The sequence below is a fragment of the Saccopteryx leptura genome, chromosome 9 (assembly GCF_036850995.1).
Source record: "Saccopteryx leptura isolate mSacLep1 chromosome 9, mSacLep1_pri_phased_curated, whole genome shotgun sequence".
Lineage (NCBI taxonomy): Eukaryota > Metazoa > Chordata > Mammalia > Chiroptera > Emballonuridae > Saccopteryx > Saccopteryx leptura.
In genome coordinates, this window is record NC_089511.1 from 5,912,332 (window position 1) to 5,921,681 (window position 9,350).

Genomic DNA, 9,350 nt, shown 5'->3' on the forward strand with positions numbered 1-9,350 from the left:
CCTGGGGGTCGGGGTAGGCCTCCTGGAAGAGGTGGGCATTCTCCACGGCACTCATCCACAAAGATCCCAGCACAGACAAGGGGAGTCTGAGAGGCAGGCAGGGGCAGGGACTCCAATCTGTCTCTGGCCTTGAGCTGGCCTTCTGGGGAGCTCTGACGAGGTGTGCAACGGTGCTTCCGGGGCGGGGGAGTGGGGGGGCAAGGAGTCACCAACGCTGGTCCCTGGCACCTGGCGCAGGTCAGAGGGGCTGCCCAAAGTGAGGACGTTCCAAACCCAACAGGCCCAGGCATCCACGGGCGGGGGGGGGGGGGCAAGGAGTCACCAACGCTGGACCCTGGCACCTGGCGCAGGTCAGAGGGGCTGCCCAAAGTGAGGACGTTCCAAACCCAACAGACCCAGGCATCCACGGGCGGGGGGGGGGGGGGCAAGGAGTCACCAACGCTCGACCCTGGCACCTGGCGCAGGTCAGAGGGGCTGCCCAAAGTGAGGACGTTCCAAACCCAACAGGCCCAGGCATCCACAGGCGGGGGGGGGGGGGGCAAGGAGTCACCAACGCTGGACCCTGGCACCTGGCGCAGGTCAGAGGGGCTCCCCAAAGTGAGGACGTTCCAAACCCAACAGGCCCAGGCATCCACGGGGCGGGGGGGGGGGGGTTGCTTGCGCCCAAGGTGCCGACAGCAGGACTGGGCAGTAGTGGCTCCCTCCCTCACTGCAGGCCAGCGTGGAGGCGGCAGGAGCACTTAGGGACAAGCACAGTGACTGCCAGGTGACTCTCGGGCCTCCAAGCTGCAGCTGCCGAGTCTCACCGCTCCATCCCCACGTGGCGATTTCTCCTTCACTCATTTGAAAAACTCCAAGTTTTCATTTATTATGGAAGGGGCCAATTTCGTGTGGCTCGCCAACACTTTCCAAGTTAACTCCTGGGAAATACAGATACGGAGTCATCTTCTGCCTGTACCCAGGAGCTGAATTCCGCTTGAAGAAACAGAAAGGTCCCCAAAGTACATTTGCATGCCATTTGCATTTACAGCCTCGGTCTCCTCTGGCTTTAAGGTGACGGAAAGAACACATCATTTACTCTAAAATGTATGATTCATCTTTCCTAATTAGCCAGCAAGCTTTGCTGTTGAGAGTCTGAACCCTCGTGCTACAAACCGCCGAGCACCGTCGGCCAGACTCGCGGACTCGTTTGGCCTGAGTGTTTGTTTTAAGCCTGGTGTTTTCCTGGGTTGGGCTCTAGCATGTTACAGCCAGAAGAGGTCTTAGAACCCAGCTAACTGGGTGATGACCAGAAGGTCTCAGCTTTGGGTCCAGCCCAGGAGCCCGGGGTACAGGGAGGATAGTGCTGACAGAAATGTGAGGTTGTGTCTCTGCAGCCAGAAGGGACAGGCTGTGGATGACTGGTAATGTCCTCATGAGCGGGCGGGCCAGGGGAGCCGCCGATGTCTGGCCTGGCCGGATGCAGAGCAGGACCCAGCCCCCCCGTCACAAACCGGGGGCCTGAGGACTAGAGGGTGGGGGTGATTTAAGATCACTCGGATGGTCACCGGCACGGCCAGCCCATCGACCTCTTGACTGCAAGTCCCCGACCTCCTGGCACTTAGACAAATGAGTCCCCCCAGGGACCCTCCACACGGATGGAACTGCAGGTGAATGGCTAAACCCCTGGTTCTCTGGGTACCTTCTAGTCACAACGATACTCTAATATAGTTATGATTTAACTCTGATACAGTCGGGGAGGGGTATGTTCCCGCTGTTGGCCCACTAAGCACACAGTACATTCTCACAACTTTTTGAATGGATTAAGAAAACGATCTTTGACACATATGAACCCTTGTCCAAAGGGTTCTTCTTCTGCTTCTCGCACCCCTTGCCTGGCCCCCCATGAGAACACCAACCCCATGACACTTCTTAGGGCATAAATCATAAATTCTGTGAATCAGGGGACCCTGCACACCTTATTCACCTCCCCCCCCCAAAAAAGGGGGCCACAGGTTCCATTGTTAACAGTTATGATTATTTTATAACATAAAGCTAAGTGACTTTAAAGTCACAAGTTAGGAATGATGATTGCTAATCATTTTGTTTCATATCCCAATGCGGGGTGGGGGGGGGGGCTTGCCTCCCTTCCCCTCAGCTGTCTTAAACTTGCATCCCACCAGTAATGACAAGAGAAAGAGAAGAAAAAAAAATAAACCAGAAATGAAACAGTGCTAATCTATCTCCCTTTCTAGGAAAACAGCTCAAAGAGCATGCCCCGAGAGAGGCGGGCGGACAATGATAGGCTTGTTCAGTTTATTTTTTTAATTAAAAAAATAAGACCCTGTTGTTTGTATGCAACACAGAGCTAGGATTGTTCGGTGTGTGTGTGTGTGTGTGGGAGGGGAATTATCAATGTATGGTAATGCCTCAGTTACTTAGTTATGTTTATTAATTATTCTGATTGTTATTTATTTTATTAATTAGTCTGCTGGGAACAGAACCTCCTTTAACAAAGCTGGTTCCCCCCAGGGCTGAAGGCGGTTCCAGCCCCTTCTGCAGAACGACCCCTCCAGCACCCCTCTGAGATGAGAAGGGTCTTAACTCGGCAGAAGGGTGCCCAGAGAGACACACACCTCCCCCGGAGCGAGCCGGGTGTGCGCACGCGCACAGGTTCCGGTCAGTGAGTAGAAACGCTGTATGGGACTCCCAGGTGCTGACCCTTCAAGAAAGCCCCTTTTGGGGTGGTGGCGACCCCGGAAAGGGAGCAGCATCCCTCCCCTTTCCTTGACCCTCCACCCCCCCATTCCCTGGCTGCCCGGAGTAGGGATGCTGGGATGACAGCCAGCACCATCGCTGAGAAGGAAGCCTCGCGTTGGGGACGGCGGGGCCACAGGGAGAGAGAGTGCCTGTGTCCCTGACACGTCGACGACACCCTGCACCGGTTCCGGACTGCCCAGAGAAATAAACTCTTATCTTGCGCGAGTCAGTGCATTTTGGGGGGCCTTCCCGGGTAGAGGCTGAACCTGGGCCCGTGTTACCGCTGAGGAGTTCCCGCAGGTCCACCGCGGGCGTGGGCGTCTGTCCGGGTCTACACGCATCCACGCCCCCCGCTCCCACACGCATCGGGGTGCTGCTGGGATTCTCACTCGTAGGAACCCGTGCCGTACGAGCGACAGGTTGAAAATCTCCACTGACAGAGAGAACCGGGGGACAGCCTCTTCACGGTCGTCAGTCAGACCATGGTACCCTTCCCACCACCGGGGAGAGCTCCCGAGTGACCTCTCCTTACACGTGGACCGACGTCCAAGTGCCTTACGTGATTTACCAGACCCCAGGAGAGCTTAGCCCGGCCTTCCTTCCCCCGTCACGGTCTCCCTCTCGCCCTCCACGCGGCTCCAAGGCATGGTCAGTTCCTAGAGGGGACTTGTTCTTCCTTCTCATCCCTGGCTGAGTTCAGATGTCAACTTCTCAGGTAGCAGAGCTGTCTGAAGGCCTAGGTAAAATCCGCCTGACTGTGCGTCTCTCCCCAAGATTTCCTTTCACTGGGACCCCATCCGAGACGACCTCAGTGGGTCACTTGCCTGCAGTCTCTGTCTCCTACCAGAGTGTCGGCCCCACACCGGTGTGGGCTGAGGGTTCCAGGGTCTATGGCGTGCCTGCACACAGTGCTCCATACACCCTGACGAAGTCCAGACCGAACCTTTCTGAGGTCTGTACCGGTGTTATCTACGTGAGACAGATGATGACAGGGAGGAGCAGGGAGGTGCACAGAGCTCCCAAGTGGTGACAGGGCGTTGGAGCCTACGTTGACCTGCTGCCGACACAGCCTTTGCCTTCGGAAAATGAACCTCTCAGATTCCGGCCAGTTGTAGCCACTTGCCTGTATTACAGTCTCTTCATTGACAACTCAAATCCACTCAAAGGGCCGCCAGAAGTCATAATACATTTACATACATGAATAGAAGGGCACACAGCTGTGGCCAACGATTCTGAGTGTTTTTTGGTGGTTTTTGTTGTTGGGTTTTTTTTGGCTTCTTTGCATCTGAGTGTGGAAAAGAAAAATACGTTTTTGAACTCTGCTCTTGGAGTCAGACAAGACTTCTGCTAATGAATCACAAAGAATTCTGATTTTATCTGGAGTCTTTCCGCGCCGTACAAAGGGAGGAAGAAGCCGGAATAAAGATTTGAAATAAATATATTGACAGAACTCAAAAGAAAAGATAATGGATTTGGTCATGTTCCCAGCATCATCCCTGAGGGAGGCGGGGGGAAGGCTTACCCAGCCAGAGTTGTGTTTGGTTATAGATTAATAATCCAAAGTACAAATGGTCCGGGACAAATTAGAAAGAAAGAAAAAAAAACAACCATAAACTACAATATTCAACAAACGAGAGTTCAAAGGTTTCTGGGATTTGCTAAATGTTCTTGGTCATACATTTTTTTTTTAAAGTGATGACACCGTACAGAGTTCTTGAACTTTGCCACACAAATACAAGTAGATTTTTGCTTGACTCACATGAAAGAGTTGTGCAATTATTATTTAAAAATATTAAACAGGGAGTGGGCGGAACCAAATGGAAAAGTTTGAAAGTGTCAACTAACAAGTTGCTAACAATCGAAGAATAATCCAAGTAACACTATTGTAGAAAATGTTCCGCGTGGCCCAGTGGCTGAGAGTCCGGCTTTGGGCTCCCTCTGGGGACCCCCATTTGGTGCTGACACTTACTGACTCTGTGGTCTGGGGTGAGTGACCACGCTTGGTTGATAGATGTGTCCTTGAAGCCCGTATGCAATGTCAGGCACATATAACTCCTTCCCCTACCCGTCCCGACTTCTCAGACACTCTCCACAGTGTAGAGCATTCCCTTTCTAATAGAAATAAAGTCAGGCCACACCTCCTCTTAAAGACCCTTAATGTCTTTGAATGAAGACGAAGACCACAGATCTTGCTGCGGCCCACAGGCTCAGCCTGTCCATCTCTGCCTGCCTCCCGGTTCATTCATGTGAATGGGACCCTCTCCTTCTTGCTCTGCTCTCGCGAGTCCCTTCAATACACATGCTTGCGGCGACCTCAGGACCTTTGCATCCGCTCCTCTGTCTTCCTAGTATTGCCTTTCCGCTCCCTAACTCATCTGTTTGAGCTCAATTTCATTGTCAAGCTTTCAAGGACAATACTTGACCTTCTAGACGACCCTGTGTGGCCCCTTTATTACATGCATGGGGGGGGGAGGGGCTTTGACAATAAGTTGTTTCATTGGCGGTTATTGTTCTATAGACCTCTCATCTCCTAGGAGAGGTCCCTTGAAGACAGCGGTGGCATCTGATGCTTGGCCACAGGCCCAGCACTGGCACAGAGCCTTGCACATGGCGGACACCGGGCTTACCTGTCAGTGTGGACACGGTGAAAACAACAGGGTCTCAGCTAATCCTGTGTCCTCCCCTGTGAACACAGGTCCACCACCTCTCACAGGTCCCGGGGAAGAGTAAATGAGAGGGAAAAAAAACATGTAAGTGCTTTATCGACCATAAAGCAAGGAATGATGATAATGCTTTCAGGGTAGCCTTTAGGATCACCCCAAGTGCAGGTGAGCAGAAGCATAGCTCCAATTGGCTTACCCTGTATGCCAGTATAGAACTGAATAGAACAGGCAATCAAGATGACGAAATGGCATGATCAGAATTCTCTCTCTCTCTCTCTCCCTCTTGTTCTCTCTCCTCCTTCCTGCTTTTCTTTTTTTCTCCAGCTTCCTGTGTCTCTGTGCAGCCAGGCTCTCTCACTGTGATGGTCAGTAGCAGAAGATACAGGGTATAGTCTATCATGCAAGTCCAGCACCCCCCCCCCCAGGGGAGAGAGGGCATTTCTTCTCCATAGTCCCAGCGAAAGCCCATTGAGCTCACTGTATGGACTGAATATCTGTGTGTACCCCCAAATTCAGTGGTTAAAGCCTTACCCCTCACTGTAGTGGCATTGGGGGTGGGGAACTCCAAGAGTCATTCAGGATGAGAGGATGTCACAAGGGTGGGGCTCTCGTGAATGAGATCGGTGTCCTTACAAGGGCCAACGAAGGGCTTCCTTCCTTCCTCAGCTCTTTACCTTGTGAAGACACAAGGAGAAGCCTGCAGCCTGCAGCCCGGGAGAGAGCTCTCGCCAGAACCTGGGCGTGCTGGCACCCTAGTCTTGAATGTCCTGCCTCCAGAACTGTGAGGAATCAATGTCTGTTGTTTATAAGCCCCCCCGGTCGGTGGTATGTTGTTCTAGCAGCCCGAACCAACGGAAACACTCTCTGAGCACATCTCTTTGGTTCACCTGACACCACTGGAGCTTGAAGATGGGGTTCTTCACCCTCAATTCCGTGGGCTGAGAAGAGAGTAGTTGGATCGCTCAAAAGAAAAGTGGGGTGTTACTAGCAGAAGCTGAAATACAGCAAATGCAGACGGCAGAAAACAGTAAGCGTCCTCAGTGGAGATCACCCAGTTCAAACAAGGGAACTCTTGGCTCTTGTCACCTTACTTTCTATTGTATGAGTGGGCTGAGTCCTGGCTTCTCTTCCACAGGATGGACAGTCCACCCAAAGTCATCTTCTACAGCCGTCTTTCCTGGGGAGGTGTTCGGGGACAGCTAGTGGGGTCGTTCAGCCCTCCACGGATTGAAGCAGGTAAGACCAGTTACATCAGTCTTACACATCTGACCCCTTACGTAAAAGAGAAAGTAAACCCTGTAAGGAGAAAAGTGCCCGATCCCTCAGACTTGGGGTTCTTAGGAAAGAAGCATATCGGGCAACTCACTGGTGTTAACAAAAGTAAAAATTGTCACCAAGCATCACTGGAGAGCTGACATTCATTTAGCAATGTGGCAGAGACAGATGGATGGCGGTACCACTTTCCCTGGTCAACCTCCGTCTTCCGGGAACCTTCTAGGGCTGGTCCTCAGGGGTTCTGTGGGACAGGGGGATGTTCTGGCCAATGAGATGCAAGGAAATGCAGCTATCTCATGACTGTGAAGAGAAAAAGGCCACCTACTCAGAGCGATGTTGTTTCTTTGTTGCTTTAGAGCAGGGGTCCCCAAACTACAGCCCGCGGGCCGCATGCGGCCCCCGAGGCCATTTATCCGGCCCCTGCTGCACTTCCAGAAGGGGCACCTCTTTCATTAGTGGTCAGTGAGAGGAGCACATTGACCATCTGATTAGCCAAAAGCAGGCCCATAGTTCCCATTGAAATACTGGTCAGTTTGTTGGTTTAAATTTACTTGTTCTTTATTTTAAATATTGTATTTGTTCCCATTTTGTTTTTTTACTTTAAAATAAGATATGTGCAGTGTGCATAGGGATTTGTTCATAGTTTTTTTTTATAGTCCGGCCCTCCAACAGTCTGAGGGGACAGTAAACTGGCCCCCTGTGCAAAGAGTTTGGGTACCCCTGCTTTAGTGTTTCCAAGCTGACTCATTTAGTTTTCAGGCTAAAACCTGTGGTGATGGCTATTAGTGTGATGTACAAGACATCTGATTCACCAACTAACTGCCTTGGGGCTTGGTCTTCATTTTCTTAAATGGGTGAGGACTGTTTTTAAAAAATGATCATCTGAAAAAAAAATATTTTTTTTTTTTACCCCATTCACATCTCCTGATTTCATAATGTGTTTAAAAAATAAATAAAACTTTTTAGTACTGTTGTTTAGACCTCAAGTCTTTTAGAGAAATGTTTTATGGTAATTTGAGGAAACTTTCCTATGGACTTCTGTTAAATTTCTGGGAAGTTCACTTCATTTTGCAAATTGTCACGTGGTATTAAAATCTCAACAGGGGGACCCTGCTTGGTGTTTTCCTTACCAATCACACAATTCCAGTTACTTTATTTTCGCTGCTGAACTCAGAGTATAAACAAGACCTCTATTTCCAGGTGTAAAAATTATCCATTTGTTTATTTTCCATTGAAGTGGCCTGTCTGCTGTGAGGTCATGATGGTCAATGACAGTGACCCATGAAACCACGTGCATTTAGAGTCTGCTGGGTGCTCTCATGTCTAGGAGGCAAATAGAGATTATAGGAAAAAAAAAAAAAGAGAAAATAGTGATCTTCTGAGTTTAGTTTTGCAAAACAGCAAAACTTAATGTCACCAAGAGGACATTTTCAAGCGGAGATGCTTCCTACTTCATGCTAGCTGTTCACACGTTTGTTTCTCGCACAGAATCGCAGACCAGGGACAGGAGGGACATTATTTACAGAAAGAAAAAACATAGAACATAAATGGTGAGAAACAAGTGAAAGGCTATTTAGTCCGAAAGCTTTCCTTCTGGAGCGAGGCAGCCCAGAATGGGAACACGGCCTGCCCAAGGTCACACAGCTATTTAGAAACATAGCCGGCAGTCATGCCTGGGTCCCTGAGCCTCGCTGTTATTTAATCCCATATTAACGGCTGTGATCAAAGGACATAGTTTCTCTCACACAGAAAGAAATCACTTGACTTAAAATAAAGTCGGTTAGGTGACTAGTGAACTATGTCTGCCGCGAAGCAGGCGTCCCGGGTCAGCCGCCAAGTCCTGTCCATGCACATGCTTATATTTCTGGGTGACGAGTCCTCGTCTGCATGCACAAGTGAACACACCTGCCCTGTGGAAAGAACATTCGCCGGGCTGTGGTGGGGCCCAGAGTAGTAAGCCACACACGTGTGTGTGTGTGCGTGCGCGCGCCCGTGTGCGTGCGTGCGCGCGCGCGCACGCTGGAAATGGTCCCTGCCCAACATAGGGTTAGGGGTTCCAAATATGTAAGTTCCCTCTCAGTGAGGGGTCCCCATCTGCATTGAAAAATTAAACCTAAGCCCACAGCACACTCTATATTCGTCTCTCCAGCACCTGGCTGCCTCTGATAGATGTGATTGTGTGCGTGCGCAATAATAAAGCGATAAATATTTATTTCCTTATCAGAGGGTTTTATCGGAAACCCTGCAGAAGCAAATCAGCACACAGTTTTATACACACCCCCCCCAGTTACGACCTGCTGCATCTAATTTGCGTTTTGTAGGGTCTAGCAAATCAATTACGAGCTCCTGCTCACTCTGACACTTAAATACGTGTGAAATTCAATGAAAAATGAACGTAACAAGCAACGCTGAAGAGGAGGAAAGGAAGCGGACGAGAAGAGAGTCTGGTGGGCAGTGCGGAAAGGGGAGGCAGAGCTGACCCTCTCCGGGGACTTGGGCCTCGGAGTGTGCTTACTTTTGATTTGTTCTTGTGCCTTTTCATCCCCCCCCCCCCCCCGCCCCGCCGGCTCCCCCCGCCCCTTCCCGACAGAGCAGCGTGGCGGGCCGTGGCTCACGCCCACCCTGCCAACCTGCAGCCCCTCTGGCCCATGACGGCACCCACAGGGCAGGGCT